This window comes from Anser anser (genome assembly GCF_964211835.1).
Source record: "Anser anser genome assembly, chromosome: 1".
Taxonomy (NCBI): Eukaryota; Metazoa; Chordata; class Aves; order Anseriformes; family Anatidae; genus Anser; species Anser anser.
The window spans coordinates 126,232,322-126,242,494 of record NC_139720.1 but is presented as its reverse complement, the minus strand read 5'-3'; the positions used below and the strand labels follow the sequence as shown (position 1 = coordinate 126,242,494).

At 48.4% G+C, this 10,173-nt stretch overlaps 2 long non-coding RNA genes across 2 annotated transcripts; one reads left to right on the top strand and one right to left on the bottom strand.

Annotated features, from left to right (window-relative positions):
- Positions 1-2,544: 2,544 nt before the first annotated feature.
- On the bottom strand, positions 2,545-8,778 carry LOC310903476. The gene is made up of 3 exons (XR_014587583.1): positions 6,392-8,778; positions 5,109-5,141; positions 2,545-3,870 (listed from the first exon to the last, which is right to left on the bottom strand). It is a non-coding gene; the product is annotated as an uncharacterized lncRNA (long non-coding RNA).
- Positions 5,175-6,300, top strand: LOC310903475. Its single transcript, XR_014587582.1, has 2 exons — positions 5,175-5,788; positions 6,019-6,300. It is a non-coding gene; the product is annotated as an uncharacterized lncRNA (long non-coding RNA).
- Positions 8,779-10,173: the final 1,395 nt, after the last annotated feature.

Here is a 10,173-nt window from a genome sequence, read left to right as displayed (position 1 = left end):
TTTTCTACGCGGCCGTAGCTGGCTGGCCGCTGCCTACTGATTGCCAAATCTGATGTGTTCAAACGCGGTAGAGGTTCTCCACGCACGTCTCACCGAGTACCCTCGTTCGACTTCTTTTCCCCCTTACGTTTCAAGCATTTTCTAACTGGAAACCTGAAATGTATACAAGATCTGCATTAATTCCCATAGCGTTGCTGAGGACTTTAGCCATTTTTAACTTTATTTTTTTAAATAAGCTGAAAGACAAAGAACACAATTTTACACGTTTTCTTTCTCTTACGTAGCTTGGAATCATACCCACGCTTTTTTTTTTTTTTTAAAGCACAATGTTGAAACTTTTTTTTTTTTAATTACTAAGGGTTTGGTCAAGTGGATTTTGTAAAATGTATTTGTCTGTATAAAGAGAAAATGAAAATATAGTTATTGTTAATGTACTGACATTAGTTACAGGTTAGTTTTAATTCTTAAATTTGCTTAGCAAATGCTATGAAATGGATGTTTCAGTTTAATGTTTAAAAAAGGTACAGATTTTTACAAGGACATAATATAAATTATTGTTCTGTAGAAAATACCCTGTTAAATATTGTATACGTCCTTCCCTCTGTACACTTTGTAAAAAAGACAAAAGAAAAAAACAAAATACATAGAATCATATAGGGATGTGTGACATTATTGTAATTGTGTACTTGATAATAACGTGAAAAAATAAAATTCAAAGTATTTTCCTGTTAACGTTCAGTCTATTTGGTGCCAGTACTGAGACTAAGTGTTGTTCTGAGGGACACGTTCGTCCTGAAATCTGCTGCACTTTAGCTTATTTTTCAACTCCCCCACTTTTTCAGCTCATTTTGTGTAGTACCGGGGTACAGGCGATTAAACCCTCGTTTGGTGAAACGCGCGCTTACGAGCAAGTCTACGGAAGCGAAAGGCGTAGGTCTTTGAAGTCCATCTTCGTGCTTGTTCTTATACTGAAGGTTTAATGTCTGATAAACTTCTTGTAACGCCTTAATCTTTTTCAGCAAGGTGGCTGCCTACTAAGTGCTACTACACTGTCCAAAAAACAAACAAACAAAACCACAAACCTCGGGCCAGAGGAGGTGTACCACTGTCGCTTACGTTAATAAGCTATTTCCCAGCATCTCTTCCTTCTGCCTCCCTCACACTCGGGGCTGGGACAGGGCCCGGCCGGAGCCTGGTGGCTCTGCCTGGAGCCACCTTCTCCCTCCATCCTCCACATCTCCTCACGGCTGTGCCCGGCTCCTCGGCCCGCTGCTCCTTGCAGGGCAGGCGCTGACCGGCGCTGGGGATGGAGAGGGCTCGTGGCTGCCAAAACGTGTTTTCCCACTGCTCCCTTTCCGCCTAAACCCAGCTAAATTAACCTGCGCGCGTGGGAACTATTTTGGCAACAGCTCCCGCAGCGAAGGTCAGCCTGCTCTACCGGCAGGTGTAACCTGGTGTTGCCCGTCACCCCCCAGCCCTGATGGCAGAGCTGCGCGGGGTGTCCCTGCCCTCCCCGCCCGGCTGAGACGGGAGGAGCTGGGGCATGGAGGTGGCGGCTGCCGGCCAGGTATCTCCAGGGACTTTGGGAAACGCTTGCTCATCCACTCCTAACCTCGGCGTATTAGGCAGCGAGACTTGCGTTGGGCAACCCTTCCTAATAAGAAGCTGTCGCTGAGCTGCCCACAGTCTGCTTTTTGTTCTGTGTTCTCCGTCGACCTGGTGTTCCTCAGCGGCTTGTCGTGAAGCCACGTGCCGAGTACCAGAGATATTCAGGGCACGGGAGAATAAACGCATCTCTTTCTGGCCGCTGTGAGGAAGAGGCAGGAGCGGTCACCGCTTCCTCTTGCTCCTGCAGACTACCAAACCCTACCCTCATCTCCGATTTACCTAGCTGTGAAAGCCTCGCTGCTCTGCTGCCAGACTCTGCCGAAGACTTCCCAGCTTGGTTAGGTGTCCACTACTCGCATGGGTGACCTCTCCCTCGCTAGGCAAAGGCAGGCACCCGGTGGGTGTCAGGGCACAGAAGAGCCTGGGTGGCGACTGAAGAGTTCTTTGAAAGCCTTATTTGCGAGCCAAAAGGCTGCCTCACTCTCATTAGGAAAATAAGCCAGCTAACAGGTCACTGTGGTTCACTGCCTTATTAAAGGTAGTAATTAAAATTAAATTACATATAATTACCAAGAAACAATATGTTAACAATTAGGACAGGGAGAGGACTGATCAAGGTGTGGATGTCTGGACGCCAATAAGCAATAAGTCAACAGAGTGGTTCGGAGCAAGGAATCAGCCACCAGTATACATTAAATGTACAATACACACACACCAATATACACACTAAAAGTTTTGCACTAAATGGAAAAGCATAGAGGTAGTTTTTGTTGTTGTTGTTGGTTTTTTTTTTTGGTTTCTTTTAAATGCCGATGCAGAAAGAGTTTCGGTATTTTTTTGTTTTCTAAACGTAGCAGAAGTGTTGTGTATCAAAAGAAGCAGGGGATGTCTTCTCCAGACCTGTGGCAATCAAGAATGCAATTCATTTCTGTAGGCAACAAGCATTTTATAGTCACAAAATCATATAATCATAGAACAGCCCGGGTTGGAAGGGACCCACAAGGAGCATCGAGCCCAGCTCCAACAGCAAGCACAGACGCCTTGTGCACAAACCAGTTCAGGGGCCGTGTAGCATGTAGGTGTCTGTAATATTTGTAATATTTACTGGAATTCCAGAGAAGCTCCACAAGTCTGGAAAAATACTGCCATGGTATGGAAGGCAACTCTGTCCGTGCCCTCTGCAGGGCAGCCGTGTGAGCAGAAGCCCCTTCTCCACCCCATGCAGCCCAGAAGCGAGGCCTGGCCCCAGGCTGAGAGCTGGAAGCCCTCAGGCAGGGTCTGGAGGTTATGAACCTCTCCCAAAATGCTTTGAAGACGGAAATTAAGCTTCAGCTGTGGTTCAACTGTCGATTTAGGCTGATTTAAGCCAGCACCATGGAGCTAAGAGTGGGACGTTGTGAGCTTCAGGACAGGCAGCTTCTCCAACCAGCCTCCCAGGGCGGTGTTTTCCTCTGCTTGCCCCGTGCTCGGGGGCTGGCCTGTCTGGCCCACTGCCCTGAGGTGCCAAATGCCCCCATGCTGGTGCCTGACTAGGCATCCTGGAATCTAGTTTGAGAAGGCAAGTGCTTGAAATTAGGTTTTTGACTGAAAAACTTAGCATCAGTAATTAAGAACACTATAAGGAGATTGAAAATGGACCAAACACCAAAAGAAGTCACCTGAGAGCACCGGCACTGATGAGGGCATTGCCTGCAGGGACCACGGGCTTCTTCATGTATTAGGAAATGTAAAGCCACACAAAGTGCTCGTTTTCAGATTTTTCAACCAAAGTCTACCACGCTGGTTGGAAACTCAGGGAACACGCTACATGTATGGTGACACGGGGCGGCTGGGTGCTGTGCAGGACCCAGGGGAGACCAGCACCCAGGCGGCATGGTGGCCGGGAGCCAGACCTCCTCCCACCGCATGTGGAGCTTATGGCAGTGTAGCCACACATTCCAGTGATGTTTCCGACTCACATCTGATGGCAAGATGAGTCCTTTGAAAAACGTATGGATGAAGTGACACTTAGATGGCATGCCAAAGACAAGATAACAGACCTCATTTTTCTCTTGCACTGGCATGAATCAAGAACTTTGTTAAAGCTGATACTGTCAAGGTAGCTTTAAGAAAACTGGGACAAGTTATGTCTGACATAGCCCAGGAAAGCAAGGAATGTGAGGATTATATCCGTCAGAAATGATGAATCATTCTCAACAAGTACTCACAGGTATGGGAGCTGGGGTATTACAGCAGGTCAAATGATTGGCAGAGGCAGAGAGACTGAAGAGGAAAGAAATACTTGAACCTGAGGAAATTTATGTGTACAATATATTTTTACCATACTTTAAACCATAATTATGGTATTATGAATACCATTTTGCATATCTATCATGGACCTACTAACAGAGTATTTTTCCTTAGCTGTTAGCCAGCCTCTGACAAGGTTCGAATTCTTTGTGGCCACTGGGAGCAATGCTGATACTTGACCAGTCCCACTGAGCCCCCTTTCAGCAGCACCCAAAGCTGGCACCTCACTGGGCACTTCAACAGTATCACAATAAAGCTGACACGTACGTGGGAAACATATACATCTACGTGGCCATTCAACAGACCTTTGCATCATCCAATGTATACCTTGTAAATAGGCACCGGCAATCTGGTGCAGTCTCATCCACGGAGGCGGACCCAAACCTGCCCCATAACGTGGGTGTGAAACGCCTGCTGCGGTGCAGCCAGCAAGCAGGATCCCCGCTTGGCCACGGTCCCACCTGTCGCAATGGCTGTGCCAGGTGGTGGGCCCTCCTGATGGCCGCTTGTGGGGAAAGAACTAGCCTGATCCCCTGCTCTGGCCTGGAAGGACAGCTACAGGGCTGGCACGAAGACAGGAAGAATTAGAAAGCTGAAGGGCAATCCCTTGTTTCACTATATGTCCCTTTTGCCATTGAGAGCTTCTGAAATGACCTGCAGGCAAATTAATGCAATGTAAGGATCTACTTGGGCACCCACAGGGATAAGGGAGATTTCCTTCCTGCTGTAGGCAAACAAGGAGACAGTGGCTTGGGAGGGGAAATCAGCAATTAGGCACCAGCTGCACTGCATTTCCCGGCACAGAAGGTGCATTCCCAGCACAGAGAAACCTCCCTCAGCTCTCCGGAGAGGGGAAGGGCTTGACTCTCTGCCTCTATAAATTCACACAAGAGGCAAAAGAGATGTCCCTTAGAGCACACACAATCCCATGAAACACATCAGTGTTTGAGGTTAAAAAAATAAAAAATTAGCAAGTCGGGTCTGTTCAGTGTGTCACAGAGTTTACTTGAAAGAAAATTAAACTAACTTGATCTAGACTCTGAAACATGAAAACAATTTTGGCTTAGACAGGAGCTTCTTAGATTTGAAATTCAAGTGCCTAAAAATAGCATTTCTTTTCCTTTTTATTTTAATTTTTTGAAGACCCTACAATGAGCTACAGTAATGCATATGGCAGGTACCATGTAACTAGTCCTAAAGGCTCTACCTACCTTAACCAGCAGGCTGGGTTGCTACAAGTGGACCTGCAAAGGCAAAAGGTCAGTGGTGAGGGTGCAGTGTCCACCCTGTACTCAGTTTAATGGGTTTTGTACTTTTCAGCCTGGATGCCCGTCAGGGTCACCCCTAGTCTGCGCCTTCCAGGTTCGCTTTTCCCTGGCAGGCCTCGGCTCTGGTGCTGCGAAAGCAGCTGCAGGAGCTGGGCGAGGTGCTGGGGGTGTGGGGGACTCACTGCAAAAGCCCCTGCCCAGCCTGCAGAGCTGGGGACACCTCTTCTGCCCCTGAAACCTCACGAAGAGGGGAATCCAGTGCCACATGCTGTATGCTGTGCCAGCAATCCCTAGGCACACACATTAGGCTTTTCTTCCCCATCGCAGGCTTAAGTAAATTCCTGTATCCAAATCCTCATCAGACCTAACCATGCTTAGCTCGTTAGCACTAAGAGGCTTGAGAGCCCTTAATTGGTGATCCCTTTAGTGGGACCAGCAGTGGCAAGTGCTTAGTGACTGTGTCTGGGAGAGGATGTTCCTTGTAGGAAAAGAGCTGGTGTCCTGTAGCCTTGTCCCTGCAGCCGTGACTGGTGTGATTGCTTGCAGCGTGGCCCTGAGGGAGCTGGCTCAGGGAAACACGGCCTTAGGAAGAGCTGAACGTGTGGCAGAGCTGTGGCCTTGGGGTAAGGGAGGCTGTGCCACTGAGGTGGGGTCTCCCCAGAGGGGACACCCCTGCTGCAGGAGCCCTGCTGGCTTTGGAAAGCAGCTCTGAGGGGAGGCTGAACCGCTTTGTGTTTTTTTGGGGGGGGTCTTGCAGCTTCCTTGAGCCTCAGGAGCCCTGTTGTCTGTTAGCGCTGCTTGGTTCAAGGGACAGACAGAGATCACTAGGGGCTGTTTTCTTTTGATTTTTCAGTTTGCCTGGCAAAAGTCAAGCTAAACCCTGGTGACTGACCAAATGATGACACAACTGAGCTTTCTGAGGAGTGCACAACTCTTCTTCCCTTGCCACAGGTGTGTGAAGTTTCTGGCTGCAGGGACGAGGTCTGAACACCAAACCAACCAACCAAACCCCCTCTCCTCACCCCGATACTTTGAAGTCTCTGGGGAAAAGTGTTGAGGAGCAACCCCAAACAAGCACTCCTAGCAGACATGCACCCAGAAGCTGGTGGTGCTCCTGACCCACCAGGCTCTTGCTGTGGGAAGCGCCTCCTCACCCAGCCCTGCCTGAGGCACCCTGCCCCCAGATCACACCCAGGGGCTGCTCTCAGGGGAAAAAAACAACACACCTTTACTGAAAGCGAGGAATCGCCTGAAGAAATCATCGCCCACCTCGTCCAGGCTGGGCTCGGGCCCTGTCCCCCCGGCGGAGGCAGGGCTGTGGGATCCAGGGACGCGGGCACCGCTTCAGCGGCGCTGGGGGGCCCCCTGCCCGCAGAGCTCGCAGGAGCAGCTCCTCCTGCTCCTGCTCCTGCTGCTCCCGGAGCCCCGGCAGCCCCCCCTTGCTCTCCGGCCGCACAAGCCCCGCAGTCACCGCCGAAGGGCACGGCGAGCACCCGCAGGGGCGGCGGTGGTCTCGCTGGGGCGGGGGCTGCGGCTCGGGGGTCTCCCGGCTGGGCTGTGTCCCCCCGCCCCGCCCTGCCTCCAGCCCGGTGCCTGCCCACCCCCGGGCACTTCTGGCTCCGGACCAGGACCCGGACCCCCAGCGGTCCCCCCGGCCCCCAGCCGGCCCGGGGAGGCCTCATCGCTAGGTGGCAATGCCGGGCAGGGCCGGGGACGGCAGGCGGCCTCCCGGGGCCTCGGGCCCCTCACACGGTGCCCCCGGCCTGCAGGAGGGAGGGGAGGTGGCAGCTCGGCCTCAAGTTGTGCCAGGGGAGGTTCAGGTTGGAAATGAGGAGACATTTCTTCTCAGAAAGAGCAGTCAGGTGTTGGGACGGGTTGTCCAGGGAGGTGGTGGAGTCACTGTCCCTGGGGGTGTTCAAGGAGAGGTTGGACGTGGTGCTTAGGGACACGGTTCAGTGGGCGACATTGGTGGTAGGGGGATGGTTGGAGCAGGTGAGCTTGGAGGGCTTTTCCAACCCAGACGATTCTGTGATCACCGATTCACTATCAAGGGATGTTGGTTAATGCAAAGCAAGGGTGAGATTATACATTGTCTCCATCATACAGACAAATGTGTTCATCGCAGCTAATGTTGTTACAGCGAGTACTAAAGGAATTAATGATTCACCACTTAATTTCCTCTTCTCCTACTCTTTTCAGCTTGCTTTTGCTTTAATAAACTGGTCTGGAGCCAACTGCAGCATCAGGTCGGTAATGACTTCAAGCACCATTTATGCTGCTATCGTGGCAATTTAAATTGTCACTTTCTATTAAAAGGTCTAATTCCAAATGGTTTTAGCTGAAAGCATCGGCACTGACAGTGCAATTAAATAAAGAAACTCTTTTCTTGGGATGTCAGTGCAAACACATTTTAAATAAGGGTTCAGAAACACCTTGCTAATTTTAACTACAGTATAGCTTTCCAGTGAAAAATAATACCTGATTCAGGGATCTTTTTTCCATGCCGTGTGACAATTTTCATTGTCGTATTAAGAGACTTAAAGGAATGATCTGCCAGAGGAGTCCATCCATCTTTGAAAACCTCTTATCTCCACCATAAAAATGGGCAGTGTTGCATAAGCAGAAGCCATCGTTTCTCAGCATATACCCATGAAAAGACATTCATCCCGTTCCTGAAGGACTCTGATTTGCCCACCTCAAGACAGCTTGTAAGAACTGTCCACTTTATTGGGTGTTCATACAGATCTTTGTCTACAGCTATACAGGCTACCTTTCAGAAATGTGCTGTGTATGGTGCACTTCATGTGTCTCACATTCTGTTTATATACATATTTTAAATCCTTTATAAAGTATTTTGCAGGAGAAGAGACTCCATCCATGTTGTAGACCACACATGAAAATTACATCCAGTTCCTAAACTACTTAAAAACAACAGCAACAACAAAAACACTCCTTGTAAGCTCTGTGCAGCAGCTGTAGTTAGTGCCTGTACCAGGCTGGCCAGTCATCTTCTCCTTTCCCACCTGTCCAGTCTCAAAATCGTCTTCCTGTACCTCTGGTCCTTTCCTCCTGTGCTGGGCACAGGCTGGCACTCCTTCAGCAAACACCTCTTCCTGATCTTCAACTCCACCACGCACGTTATGCTTCTTATCTTTTGGAGTCGAATAAAATCCTTTGGCTTCAAGAGGAAAGAACTTACTTCTATTTCATGTTTAAAAAGGGCTTAACATCATAAATGAACTAACTAGTATGAATATTTTAAATCTCATCGCAAAAATATGTTGCTCAACTTAGTTGATTTTTTCTTACTCCTGTGTTAGGGGCAACCTGACAGCATGGCCTTTTTATTTTAAAACAATTACTAGACTTCAGACAGAGTAACACAACTGCAATCTTTGGTGTCTGTGCCTTAAATGAGAAGTTGAAGAATATTTGAACAGCTCTAATGGTTTGGGTTTTATTTTAAAGGTTTTAGAGCTTCTCCAATACATCGGAGTGTACCTTATGTTATGACCACTGTGGTTTCTCTGAAGTGTGTTAGACGTGCTAGAAATAACTGACTCATAACATTTAAGCCCTCTCTGTCCCATTCTTAGTTGCTACAGCTGTTGCTCTGAAGGACACAGAGACACATCTTGAGATAAGCACCTGATGATGGTTGTGGATATGATTTTCAGGTCTACACAATTACTTTTCTAACTACAAAGCACTCCACATCCTACCACTTTGCTGCAAAGAAAAAGTGCAGCACTAGAGATTGATTTATGGCTGACCCTTACAAAAATGATATGCAAGGGAATAGGATCAAAAGTAATATTCTTTACAGAGCTGTGAATATTATTTTGCTTCATTTCTTTTTTAAGAAAGGGAGAACAAGTAGACAAATATACTGGTATTCTGAGGACAAATGAAATAAAGGTACAGCATAGTTATAGAACAAGGGAATCCAGGGCACACGTGGTTAGGACATTTTACTTAACAATTTTGTCATCACAAAAGCTGCACATTTGTTAAAATGAAAACTTCTCATGGGAACAAGCCAGTTTTTCAGCTTCAGTGTAGCTTTCACTTTGTGCAAAGCCTGCGTGCAGCCTCTCCCCACTTGTCTTCTACCTAATTTTTCTGTCCTCAGCTTTGCTTTCAAAGACATTCATTTTCTAAAGCTTGAAAAAAAAAAACAAGTTTTTTTTTTTTTTTTAATAACAAAACGTTTTTATGAGACAGAGAGAAACATTTACTGTCCAGGTTTAATTTTGGATTAGAGAAGAAAGAGATCTTGGAAATGTGATTAGACAGAAGTACTCTTCAAGGACATACAGTATATGCAGTACGGGCATGGGTGCATGAAATGCCAACATGCTTAACTAGGGGAAGGAAAATGAGAGAAATGTGAAAAAAAAAAAAAAGCTACTCTTGTCATTCTGTAAATGTGCACATAGGACTGAAACCAGGAGGCAAAGAGTGATAACAGTGTATGGCAATGCAGAGCACTGCCTTTGGCAACACCTACATAGCGTGAGGCATTTCCCCTTTGCTGGTGAACATGGCTTCATCGAGGCCCTGTGCGGGCTGAAGGGTACTCCTGTTGTTAGCAAACAAGAACTGGGCCTGGGTTTCCCAGGGAGATCTTCAGTGTGGCACTAGCTTGCTAGTGACAACTCTTCTGTGCCTGTTTCTTGGGCTTCACTGTGGTTAGGTGGAGCGAGAGCCTCCCCTCTCTGTGTTCTCAGAAGAGCCCCAGGGCCTCTCCATCAGCAAGAAGTAGGAGAGGGCCCTGGTGCTGGGCCCTCGGAGCTGGGTGCCTTGTGTGTGTGTGTGTGCGCGTGAGCAAGCCGGGGATGGCGGGATGCCGAATTCCCTGTCTCCATCCGTCCCCACCCCATGCCCGCTGTGGTCATGGACGATGAGCACCATCCACCGCGATGATGATGATGGATCACCGTGACAAGCTGTAATCACCGTGACGAGGGTGATGGCCACCCCTTGTGGGAGGCAGCCTGGCTCTGCC